This window comes from Mus musculus, chromosome X, assembly GCF_000001635.26.
Source record: "Mus musculus strain C57BL/6J chromosome X, GRCm38.p6 C57BL/6J".
Taxonomy (NCBI): Eukaryota; Metazoa; Chordata; class Mammalia; order Rodentia; family Muridae; genus Mus; species Mus musculus.
Window position 1 is genome coordinate 166838960 of NC_000086.7, and position 13719 is coordinate 166852678.

Genomic DNA, 13719 nt, shown 5'->3' on the forward strand with positions numbered 1-13719 from the left:
ATTTACACTTTACATCCCACTCACTGCCCTTTCCTGGCCACTCCTCCTACAATCTTTCCCCCCTCACCTCTCCCCTTCTCCTCTAAGTGGATGTGGACCTACTGGGCACTCCCTCCCCTCCAACCCTGGCACTGTAAGTCTCTGTCAGGCTAGGTGCTTCCTCTCCCACTGAGAACAGACAAGGCAGCCCAGATAGTAGATTATATCCCATGTACAGACAACAGCTTTTGTGATAGCCCTCACACCACATGAAGGTCAAGCTGCACATCTCCTACAGAAGGGAGAACTAGGTCTACTCCCATGTATGTTGTTTTGGTTGGTGGTTCGGACTCTGAGAGCCCCAAGGGTCCAAGTTAGTAGACTCTGTTGGTCTCCCCATAGAGTTCCTATCCCATTTGGGGCCCACAATCCTTCCTCTTGTTCTTCCATAAGCTCCATCCACTGTTTGGCTGTGGGTGTCTGTATCTGTCTGAGTCAGTTGCTGGGTAGAGCCTCTCATGGGACAACATGCTCCTGTTTGCAAGCATAACAGAGAGTATTATTAATAGTGTCAGGAATTGATGCTTTCCCATGGGATGAGTCTCAAATTGGGCTGGTTATTGTTTGGCCATTCCCTCAGTCTCTGTTCCCTCCCCTGTACCTGCATTTCTTGTAGATAGGAAAAATTTTGGATTGAAAGTTTTGTGGATGGGTTAGTGTCTCTATCATATCCCCAGTTTAGTGAGTCCTAGCTAAGGCTACCTCCATTGATTCTTGGGCACCTTCCTTATCCTGGATCTCTGTATCCTCCTGGAGATGCCCCCACCTCCTCACCCCCATCAGTTGTAGATTTCCATTCATTGTTATGGTCATCTGGCCATTTCTCCTGTCCTTCCTCACACCTGATCCCCATACCCTCTGCAACCATCTTCCTTCCCAGATCCTTCTGTCTGCCTCTTCCCCTTCTAAATGAGATTCAAACATCCACACTTGGGCCTTCCTTCTTGCTTAGCTTCCTTGGGTCTGTGGAATGTAACATGATGCCTGTATTTTATGGCTAAATATCTACTTATAAGTACATACCATGTGTGTTCTTTTGGGACAGGGTTACCTTATTTAGGATGATACTCTCAAGTTCCATTCATTTGCCTGCATGATGTCTTGGTTTTTAATAGCTGAATAGTATTCCATGGTGTAGATGTATCATTGTGATACCTTGTTCCATCTATAAAAAACATAGCCTGGGAAAACTATCTGGGATATTTCTTATTATACTGTGACAATGGAAAACAACAAAGTAATTTTTAAATCACACCTGTTATTTTTACTACCATAATCTGTGTATACTTCTATGATAGAGTATTCTAACATAATAAAGTACCTCAAGAATATTCAAGAATTCCATGGTAAATGGCTTGGTGGCACTTTCCATGAAAGTTAACAGGATCCTACTTTCTGTGTCTATCTAGAGTAGTTCTCAACTTATGTGTTGTGATCCCTTTGGGAGTTGAAAGACCCTTACACAAGCCAAAGATCATCAGAAAATACAGATATTTACATTACAATTCTTAAAAATAGCAAAATTGCCATTATGAAGTAACAACAAAACCAATTCTATGGCGGGGGATCACCACAACATGATTCGTTATTAAACGATCACATTAGGAGGGTTGAGAATCACTGCTCTATCTCCTACAAACAACAAACACTTATCACCAGTTGGCAAGATATAACAAAACTGATGCTTACCAGTAATAACGAGGGAACTGGTTTGTACTATCTCTGTAGCTGCCAATAATAACAGAGACCTATGTGAGTTTCCAAATAAACTGTTAAAGATACAAAGTTCCTGAAGAGTGAATTGAGCAGCATCTCACACCTGTACATTAGGTAAGACTTTAGGGGGAGGCTACAAAGAAACAGCAAAATAGGTTTATGCAGAGCCTCCTTAATAACCTGGATTGGAAGAGGAGATCATTTGGACTGTGCCTATTACTCATTTCCATTCACTTTCTTGTTAGAATGGTGATGCAAAGAATACATTCAAGATAACCTATGTTTTCATGTGGAATCCTGTAAAGAGAAAAAAACATATAAAAAGTATTTGAGGATACTGTTTGCCCTACTAGTATACTTGCTGATTCCCTTTCCACTTTCATACTTGTGGGACAATTAACGTTATATCAATTCTTACATTATTTGGAATTAACAATGTGGATTAGTGGGAGCATCTTTCTTTTCTTGACTAGAAAATTGCAATACAGCTACTGCTTACTATACCACAGTGGCACTTTCATAGTAATGCTAGCTAATTATACACAATGAACACTTTAACAACACCAATGCATACAGGTAATACTAAATGGATTCTGAAGGTTACATATATATATGTATATATACATATATATATGTGTGTGTGTGTATGTATACACACATATATATTTATGTACTCTAGATTTTATATATATATATATGTATATATATATATCTGTGTGTGTGTGTGTGTGTGTGTGTATGCCATGAATTTGAGAAGAATCAAAGGAGGAGTGTTATAGAAGAATTGGATGGAAGAGACAAAAGGGGAAAATGACAATCTTATTTTAATTTTAAAAACTGCAAAAAATGTTGTTTATCATATAATCGCTAGAATTTCTAATAATTCTATCATTCATTTCCTGAACAGAAGTAATAAAAAGTAAGAAGAAGGATAAGGGACACCTTTATCACTTACTTGTATAAGATAAAATATCCTGTGCTATGATTGAAGCCCACAGCAGGACTGACCTGAAAATAAAAGGTATTGTACATGACAACCTTGTCTCTCTGAGTACTCTGACCTGTTCCAGAAACCCATATTATAAAAATGCTCTGTGGCTTGCTGTGTTACTTCATTAATTCTGAAGATTGCAGAATTCCAAGGTTAAAGGGTAATCTTGTATGAGATGTTGTAATACACGAGGAGGGCTGTGGAACACATATGGCTTGAATGAATGGGGCAGCGGAAGATGTTGGAGCTAAATGTTTAATAGGGAATAGAGATAAGGGGTGGGGAAAAGAAGGAATGGGGAAGGCTAACAAAAACTAAGGAAATATGACAGTCTTAGGAAATATCATTACTTGGTAAGCTAATTAAATTATAACTTCAAAAAAGAAGTTGAAACACAGGTACCCTACATGGGTGGAAAATGCTGCTCCCAGAAGACAAGGGTATAAAATCAAAGTCTCAGTGGCAGGCACAGATTATTTCCCCATCTGTTATTAATAAGGGAGGGCCACATCTGTGCTGCTCTCAAGTGTGATCAGAGGCGATTCTTACTGTAGCGAGTGAATTGTAGTTACTATAGAGACTCCTAACTGTTCAAAGAGCTTAGAATAAGTACTTGTGAATATTCAGAGATGGGGAATTCATATCGGCCCTCCCTGGCAAGGTTGAGGGCAACATTATGAAAGAAGAACCAAAAGCCTAAGGAGTAGAAAAGTGGTATGAAATGTTCTCCTCTGGACATGATGTAGCTTGCATAAGAATCAGCCAGTTAAAAATTCCAGCATAAAAGTAAATAATGCCTTTAAACTCATATCCTCTATCTAGTTTTATAGGTGTCAGACAGTATAGTACTATACCATCCTTCTGAGAATGTAAGACATCTCATAATTTCTTTGGGATACATAGTAGTGACCACTCTTTATCAGAGCTATTATTTTAAATATTTTATTGTGTTATGTGTATGGGTATTTTGTCTACATAAATATGTTTGTGTGTATGTCTGGTACCTGTGGAGGCCAGAAGAAGACACTTATGCATACCCTGGAACTAGAGTCACAGTCAGGCATGCACTGCCATGTGGGTCTCCTCTGGGAGAACAACTAAGTACCCTCATGGCTGAGCCATCTCTCCAGTGCCCAGAGCTGTTTTAAAGATGCTACTCAATTTTTTCTTTTTAGGTGATTATTGTGGGAGGACTATTGATTGGCTGCCTATCCTCTAGTGGCTGGCTCTCCACCCACTTACATATGGGCAGCATTAATTAGGCCCAGTGGGTTATCTAGAATATAGACATCAAGCTGGGAGAGATATATATTGGAGGAGATCCCAGGAGTTGGGGTGGAAATTTTCAAAGAATAAGTAAAATGATTTAAAAAATTATGGCAAGGATTCTATATTTCATATCACTATGGATGCTGGCAATTACAAAACTCTCTTCACTTCTACCATGACATTGAAGTAAGTATTGCCCTTTAACACAACATGTGGTTCCAGAATACCCAGATTTCTCCACTTTCCCCTGCCCTAGCCACAAAGGAGGAAAAATAAAACATTCATGAATGGGTTTCAGGATATAGTTTGTTTACCCAGAAGTTCTGTTCATTCCCTTGGTGGCTACCACTGATCAGGAATGCTTAGCTCCATGTGGATACTAGCATGAATCTGAAGTGCACATATTGTTGGCAAAGTTCATTTACTTCCTTTACTGAGTGCCTGCAAAAATATGGAAGGCTTACATCAAGACCAAAACAATGCCAGAGGACAAACTCACAATTTATACAAGTTCAACAAGAATTTACTCTACTCTATAAAATAAGTGCATTTGTTCTAAGATTGTTAAGAACAGTGTCTGTTTGTGCCTAATTACCCACCTATTGGGTGACAGACTTTTTCTGGGGAGAAAAACTATATATACCTCTACTCACCCCAGAAAGGGAATCTGTAACAGACTAAAATAATGACCACATCAATTTTAAGTAGTGGGTCAGTGATTTTATATTGGGGTCATTAACAGGTCTATGAGTTATGGTAGAAAGCATGACACAAAACCAGCTCTATCTTGGGGAAATCCACTTCAACACAGACAAGCATGAATGCTGCAATACTGGAGCTCCTTCTACATGCCTTACAGGGAGCTTGACAGGTCCAGAGGCTGTTCTCTAGCTAGGTCGTTAAGAGTCTCCTTTGGGGGGAGGGGTTTAAGAATCTTGCAAGTTGTAGTTTTCTCAGACATGTGATCTATTTGTTAACCTCTTGAGTCTCATGAGCCTCCTCCCTCCCTCCCTCCCTCCCTCCCTCCCTTCTGTAGGGAATGTTTCAATTTGGAGGAAACCGCTATACAACATTGCCACAGATGGATGATTCAGGAAAGGGTCAAGAAAATCAGCAACACTTTCCCCAGGCACCAGACACTTATACACCCCATCCCCTAACCAAGCAGACCACGATACTAGCAATGTTCTACTTGATGATCTTTTCTGGATCACTCTTATGTCTTTACTCATCTCTGGAAAAATGTTCCTTTGCAAAAACTATTTGGTACATTTCCCATTCTACTTGGATATTTGCAAATTACAAAGTTACAGCACCAATTCTGCATTTATCTCCAGTTCATTTAGACTTGCATGTATAAAACATTCTAAAAGAATTCATAGAACCTTAAGAGAAAATATGGTAAAATTCCAATAATAAATGCCTTCGTTACATATACTGGGGAAATTATCAGGATCCCTGCGTGTCCTCAAAACCTGTAAATGTTAACCACAAGTTGCCGGTCATCAAGAATATAGTGAAAGTAGTCCCTTTGTACTTGAGACATGTACTATCTGCATAGGTGCCATTTTCATTGGAACACAGAATGGCCTATAAATTATTTGTTAAATATACATCTAAAAATATGAAGGCTTCTGATGGGTGAATTGAGCATTAATTATTTCACATCTATAGCCAAAAGACCATCAGGAGACTGTAAAGCTGTATGGGAACACTGTTGTTCATGGCCTCTTTTGTGACCAGAGTGTGGAGCATGAGAGAGTCTATGCTGTGCTTTGACCACATTATCATTTATCTGCTGCTTAGCAAGGTTTTCTCAGGAATATTTTTTAGGGTGAGTGTTTTCTTGCAGGGAGTCTGTGAAAAAAAACTAGAACAAAACATCCCAAATGTGTTTAAGGATGCAACTTGCTCTTTAGATCATTGTCCACCATCATTGCTAGGAGACGCTTAACTTCTATCTGGATATTTGTGTTTCTTTAAGGTTAATAGGTTCTATGATCAGAAGAGCCGGTTCACTCTTGAGTGTGCACCTGCAATGTTTATTAATGTGCTGGCACTTCTGCAACAATGACAAAAACAAACAAAGCAAAACAAACCCCACAACATACACACAGTCTGTTGACATGAATTTCCTGTACCATGTGAAAAAACTACATTCTTCATCATGAGAAATTATAATTATCCCATCTTTTATGACTTCAATAGTGTTAACAAAAGCACAGTGACAAGAAGCATGGGGGACTCTGACATTACTTTTTGGTGTCTTTGAAGATCAGAGGTCCTGTGCCATGACTAAGATCTTGCACATTAGTAATCTGGACACCAGTAATGCTCTTTGGTCTCTCTGTCAATACTGTCTGTCACACTGTGATGTTTTAATGTACCTCAGAAAGATGCACCATTGAAATCTTATGTGTATATGCCATTCTTAAGGTCATTCTGGCATTTCTTCAAACTTACAGTATTACCAAAGTTCAGTGACAAAAATTACACTTGTGAGAAGCAACTACACAGTCCATATCAGCATGGTGGACATGACAAAGATGACCCAGGTCACGTTTGACACTCCTGCCATTACATATGTATGTGAAGTTAACAATAGTTATAATAAAAAAGAATACAGAATATAAGGATTATTTGGGTTGTCAGGGACACACTTATGTTTTCACCCAGTATGTGTGAACAAGCAGGAGAAAATGAGAAAAAGAACACATGCCATCCATATGCAGATAGAAATGAAGTCTTAATAAATGATATTTACACTCAAAACTGTATAAAACCCTGAGACATTACTAAAAATATTCAAAAAGTATACTGACAAAATGGAAGTCATCTTCTCCTCACTGACTGAATGTCCAAGATCAAATGATTTGCAGTCTGTTGGACCCAGTTTATTATGTACATAGTTAATCTGCAAGTTTGCATTGACAATATGTTCAGAGTAACTCTGCTCTCTTGAAAAGACTGTGAAAACAAAATTCTGGTTGACAGATAGCTATGCTAAGATACACCCTTTTCTATAAGAAATTTTGCCCATTCTTTGTTTACAATATTAGAAGATACTTCAACTTTAATGACTTTGAATTTGCCTGCAGTTTGGGAGTGTCCATTCTTTCTTGGCCTGCAGTCTCGAAAGAAATATACTTAGTACCAAGCTGACATACCAAAAGTAATGTCAGTGAACCCTGGCAAATCAGTCCTTCATTTTTTTATAGATTCTACATTAATTTCCAGGCCTTATTATTTATATCATATAAACAAACCTTTCTTTAATAGATTTACTAATGATACCATGATTTCTTCTTCTCTGAGCACCTATAAGAAACAGATGCAGATAAGAAAAATCAGAGTGGCATTATCACCTGTGGAGAAGATGATCCTGCATCCTGAGTCAGAATCATTCTGGAAATTTCCCAGATATGGAAAATTGTGTTCTTGAAGATCTCTTTGAGACACCTTGAAGTCTTGACCTGTCTCTGAAAATACCCATTATATGTAAGTCTCACACTTACTGTCTTTATTAAAACTCCATAGGTCACTGTATCATTTTGGAATCTGTCTACCCTACATGGATACTTGCAGAAGGCTATGAATACAGCCTTATAGGAGAACTCTTAGGTTACTAAGTGGAACTCTATAAAAATATCACCGTCAATATCAAAGTGATGGGCAAATGGAAAAATTTAATGGAGCACTATTGATATCTTTTCCATGCTAAACATCAAATTCACAATCTCTATACACTACAATTTTGTGCTTGTATATAATATTATTCATATTGGAGTACTAAAAAGGTAGTCATGACAAAAAATATTCAGGAATACTCAGATCCCCTATGAATTAATTATAAATATATGTACATGATGGAGGTCTAAAGGGACTTGCCTGTAAATTACTTAGAATAGTACCTGTGCCTGAAACATGGTCTGGGCTAAGCACACATGCCTCCTCTGAATATGAGAGATCAAGTGGTCTGCTTGAATATTGAAGATCAGACACTATTACTACTTTATAACTTGTGAGGTTAGGAATAATGTCATTATCTTACAGAGATCATTATGTGCTCATTACCTGCCAGAAAGCATAAGCAGCACCTTGCAAGGCAACTTCATCAACTCAGCTGTCTATGAGGCTCGTGTTCACAAACTATGTTTCAAGCCTGCTTGGGCTGCAGGGCCAGTTCAACAGCATCCTGGGTATCCAAGTAAGACACTCACTGAAAAAGAAATGATAATAAGGAAAAGTGTGGGCATAGAGTTTAGAACTACAGCATCTTCAGTACTTGTGCTAGGCTCGTGTTCCATCCCTGCCACTCCCACACACCAAAGAAAACACGAACAAATGTATTTCTGGATATAATTTCCTCACCAGGATGCCTGATATTACCTTGTCCACCTCCATTGTTTAACTCCAACTGGATGTGAATCAATTCAACAGTAATGTATTTTTGGATGGCATGCTTTTTGGACAAGGCACTTAGAAAATATGCTAGGCTTAGTCCTATGTTCAAGATTAATAATGATAGAAAAATGCACAGATTCAGCATAAAATTTCTGTACCATAGAAAGCATGTAAATTTGTCTTCTGTCAGACCATAAAGGACAAAATCATTTCAAACATGACAATCAGCCGCAAATACATGCAACAAAAAGCAGATGACTTTGCCTGTAATTCCGTTAACATCAGCATTTCCCTCAACACTAGCACCATTCCTCCCGATGACCCTTTATGATCACTGCAGTCCTGACTTTCTCTGAAATATATATCCTGACACAACTATTTAGTCAATTTCTTATCTTACCTGTAGAGTTAAAAATGCTCAAATCATTGTATAGTTTCCAAATGTATCTATAGCACCATAGATATTTGTAAGAGCAAGGCATGTGTTCTAGTTTTCTTTCTATTGCTGTGATAAACACCACAATGCAAAACTTGGGAAAGGAAAGGATGAAGATTCCTGGTGAGTTAGTAGAGCACCATGTCATTTCCAGACCTTACTTTGTGGACTTGTTTTGTTTTAAATTATGTTTCAGAGAACTTTCACAACACAGAACTAGGTAGTTTCCCCAGTGATACAGAAGATAAGATAGTCTTACTGTGGTTTGACAACCTCATCATGCAGCTGCTTATTGGTAAGACTTTGTCAAGAATATTTCTGGCTCTACTATGTCCATTTATAGGGAATCTTTAACCAAAGACCAATAATGTATCTGAGTTTACTTTACGAGCACAGTTTTCCCATCACTGTTACAGGACACTTCACTTCATATTTTTGCATCTTAACGGTATCCTTTCCTGAGTGGAAACCTGAAATTTTTGTTTAGTATCATAGTGGCAATTGTGCAAGAATGCCAACTAACCAAGCAAGATTCATCCAGTCCCTTAACATGTATAACATGTACATTACCACCATTTATTTGTGTACAGGAAGTTCAGACACCCTGAGTCTTGAATGAGGCACTCTGCAGCATTGACCTGATTGCTATATACTGCTGTATACATGAATTTTTGTAACCCTCTGACCAGTCTTAAAAACGTATATCATAGAATGGTCTGTGGCACATCTCACTCCCCAATTATGATCATTGAAGATTTTCAGAATTGAAAGGTCAAAACCATGAAGTAAAGATTACTCTTTAGCAAGGAACCAAACAGAGTTAGGTGCATAATCACTATGTATCTATGAAAACAAGTATCAGATGTCCTGTGCAATGATTTAGGATCATACTGAAACTTACCCAGGTATGAACAATGGCATGCTTAAAGATCACTTTGAGGCACTGTGATGTATGTGTGTATGTATGTGTGTGTGTATATATATATATATATATATATATATATATATATATATATATATATCAGAAATACATAGAATAAAATTAAGCGATAACATGTTTCATTCTTTCTCTGCATATAAAATTTCCAAGTATACTTCATCACTTTGGGATCCATATAACTTATATAAATTCTTGTGGATAATTATGGAAAGAAGTTTAATAGGAAACTATTGCTCTCCTGAGTATCACCTGTAAAAATTCCACCATAAATATCAGTTAAGGAAAACTACATAAAACCTCGTTGATTCATTTAATACTATGAACATTTAACATACATAATCTACCAGCAAGCACTTGATGAAATCAGATGTGTACAAGAGAGATAGGACATTATGAGCAACATATATACCAAAAATGCTGCAGAAATTAGTTATCCTTAAGTAGTTATGATCCCATTTAAAATACAAGGCTTTCTAAGAATTATGTATTGTCCCACCTCATACCTGTACATAGCGAACATGCAACAGGGCATCTAAAAAAAAAAAAAGGAACATAAAATCACTGGTCTAAACACACTTTTCTTCTGTACCTGGATATTACTCTTTAGTTGTACTGTGGTATGGCAACTTTCTCATTTGCTGTGTTATGAGAAATGTTTGGGCAACAATCTCTCAGGAATCACGTTGAAAATGTAAGAAAACATGAGCTAATACTGGCACACAGGCCAATGATCACAGCTATTTGTGAGGCTGAGAAGGAAGATAAGAAATCCAAGGACAATCTGGGCTTCCAGGCTAGCCTTTTTCAGAACACAAAGTAGAAAATTGAGAGCTCAGGATATAGCTCAGTGGTAGAGTACTTACCTGCCATATGGAAAGCACTAAATTCAAGCCACATAACTCCTTTCCACAAAAATAAAGAAAAATAAAGCATTCAAATGTATTCTTTGTTTCAAACTACCAAGACCCTGTCTACAACCTTAACTACTACCATTGTTGCAAAACTCTTTGACTCTAGCTAGATATTTGAATGGATTTGAGGTGGATTTTCAGGAGTGTATACCATTTCTTGGTATATAGTACTCAGTTCCTGAAAAATATGCTAGACTTACAAAGTCAATATCAATGTCAAAGAACCAGGCAGCAAACCAATCCCTTAATATCTGCAGGTTTAACTACATTTTCTTTACCCTATAAAATGTGAAAACGTATCCTCATTGGAATTGCTAAGAACAACATACATTTGTGCCAGAGTATCTATCACAAACGAACACTTACAAAAGGTGTCTCAGACACCAACAATACTTAGCCCTGAAAATTAAATGTATCGATATTATTCATCTGGCATTTTCAACATTCCCTTGATGTCAGTAATATGTTATATAAAGATCTAGTTTGGTTATCTCTGAAAAGTACAACATGGAAAATTATACAGCACATTTCTTATCCTTTATGTACAACTGTAAATCCCCATATCTCCAGTCCATTTCAGGATGCACCCATAATACCTAGACATTTACATTCTATTAAAACATTATAACGTAATTAGTCTCTTGAGAGGCTATACCAAAATTCCATGGTGAATATTTCAAGGATATGTGCTAGGAAAGTTACCAAAAATTACTTGTTATCTTTATCAAATGCACATGAATTATCAGCAAGGATATAAAAAAGCAGATACATCCATATAAAATCAGAAAGATGTATTAGGGTCTCTCAATAATGAAGGAGACATGGGGAAATCCCCAAAGCATCAACATTCATTCAAAAGTACAAGTTCTTTGATGAATGAATAGAGTATCTGCTTACTTCTTTAAATTAGCCAGCACCTTAACAGGAGAGTGCAAAGAAACATGGCATCATGGCATTAGGAACCACCTCTACAGTGACATGGATATGCAAGATGAGACTATATTCATTGTATCGTACCAACTTATAAAGCATTATTAGCAAGATTCTACCAGGAAAATTGTTTCTGAGCAAATGAATCTGTATTAAAACATCCAAATGTATGTAAGGACACAGATTTCTCTCCAAGGATACCAGATCATTGTCTTCTCCACTATCCATGTCATGGGATACTTTACCTCTACTTGGAGATTTGAACTCATGGCTAGTTAGCTATAGTAATAATCAGGAGAGTCCATCATTTCTTAAGTGTGCATCTGCAACACATTTAATGCTTGTTACCACACTGGTACTTTTACAACAATGACAGTTAATAATGGCACAGAAAACCCCTCAACAGGTATAATTCCAACAGAACTTTCTCAATTCATACCGGAACAGCAACAGTGCAGCATGGCAACATTAAGAATATGGGGCAACATCACCACTTTAGTGTAACCAGGATAACTAGCAAGACTCTACAGAATAATATTGTCTTTATGACTGTTATCCCTTGACTGCTCTTAAAAAGACACACCTTGAATATTCTGTGTAGTATATGTCAACCTAAATGTCAGTACATCACTCATGATTCTTGGAGACTTGCAGAATTTCAAGGATAAGAGTTCTCCTCATAAGAAATCTTTGGAACTCTTAAAAGGGTACCTGCTAAAATACAATGGCCTATTATCACCATGGTTCATGCTGTTAGCATTATTTGAGTTCCTGTATACACTTCTTCCCTTATGTGGGTAAAAAAAAAATTATCTGCTGGAAAGATATAAGAGCATGAAATTCTGACTGATAGGGTCATGTTCATGTTTTACCCACATATATGTGAATAGGAGATGGAAATGTAAGAGTAATTGAAAAATGCCTCAAGTACATTGGAAAATTAAGCCTTAGTGATTTTTCAAGCACTTGTGTATGCTACCCAAAACCTTACTAGAGCCACCCCCACAAAATGTAGTGACACTAAATCACATACACTTTTTAATTGACCTAGATATAGAAGATCGCATGATCTACAGTGTGGTATGTCTACTTCATTACTTCCCAAATGATGAATAAGGAAGGATATGTCAACAATATATTGTGATCCCTATGTTCTCTTGAAGGAAATATGAACACCAAAGTCATATAAAATATGTAACAGGGAACAGATTGCTGCACCAAATTCCTGCCCATTTTTTTTTTCCTCATCACTTATTATCAAGCAAACTCTACCTGGGTACTTGAATGGCATCTAATTTGACCACAATTCAAAAGCACCAATCTTTTTTTGACCTGAAATCTAAAAGTAAGTTATGATTAGTACTGGCTGGTCAGCAACAATGTCAATGAACCATGATACAATCAATTCTTTCACATTTAGTTTATAAAACTAATATAGAAATCATAGAAATATATTTTATAAGTCATGTAAATTATTTTCACAGATTTGTTAAGTATTCTAATATTCTGACCTCAGCAGCTGCAACAATGTGCACTGAAAAGCTGTGTTTGCTGAGAGTGATGCTAAACACCTGTAGTTCTCGTACTTGGAGAAAAAGAAGGGAGGATCAAGGTTCTCCTGAGTTACATAGCAAGTTCAGCACCAGCCTGGGTTGCATGAGAACCTGCCACAAAGAAACAAATAAACAGAGAAAGAAAAATACAAAACAAAATAGCAAAAGAAAAGAAGAGTTGACTTTGCCATCAGCAACCACTATGTAGATAAACATTAGGTTTCTTAATTCAGGTTACAGGATAATGCTGGCACTTACCAGACAGGAGCAATTATAATTGTGGTAATTCCTTTGATGCACTGTGAGGTCTTGACTTGTCTTGTCTCAGAGAAAAGCATACAAGACAACCAGTTTATAACCTATGTCAGTCTTCCTGTGCAAGTTAAATGTCTCCAAGTTGTGACATGAATTCAAGATCCATCTATTCCACCTGGATACTCGAAAACAGCCATGGACAAATTTGTAGACCTTGTACTCCATCGTGAAGATATCTCCAACAATTCCACCCTCAATGTTGCACAATAAAAATT

The 13719-nt window shown here is 37.2% G+C and overlaps 2 long non-coding RNA genes across 2 annotated transcripts; both read right to left on the bottom strand.

Moving 5' to 3' along the window:
• Positions 1-1005: 1005 nt before the first annotated feature.
• Gm36867 lies at positions 1006-2046 on the bottom strand. The gene is made up of 3 exons (XR_387111.2): positions 1936-2046; positions 1729-1767; positions 1006-1204 (listed from the first exon to the last, which is right to left on the bottom strand). It is a non-coding gene; the product is annotated as a predicted gene, 36867 (long non-coding RNA).
• Positions 2047-2696: 650 nt separating this feature from the next.
• Positions 2697-13531, bottom strand: Gm36918. Its single transcript, XR_387112.2, has 6 exons — positions 13148-13531; positions 10299-10327; positions 8090-8234; positions 7381-7494; positions 4330-4456; positions 2697-2763 (listed from the first exon to the last, which is right to left on the bottom strand). It is a non-coding gene; the product is annotated as a predicted gene, 36918 (long non-coding RNA).
• Between the last annotated feature and the right edge of the window lie 188 nt (positions 13532-13719).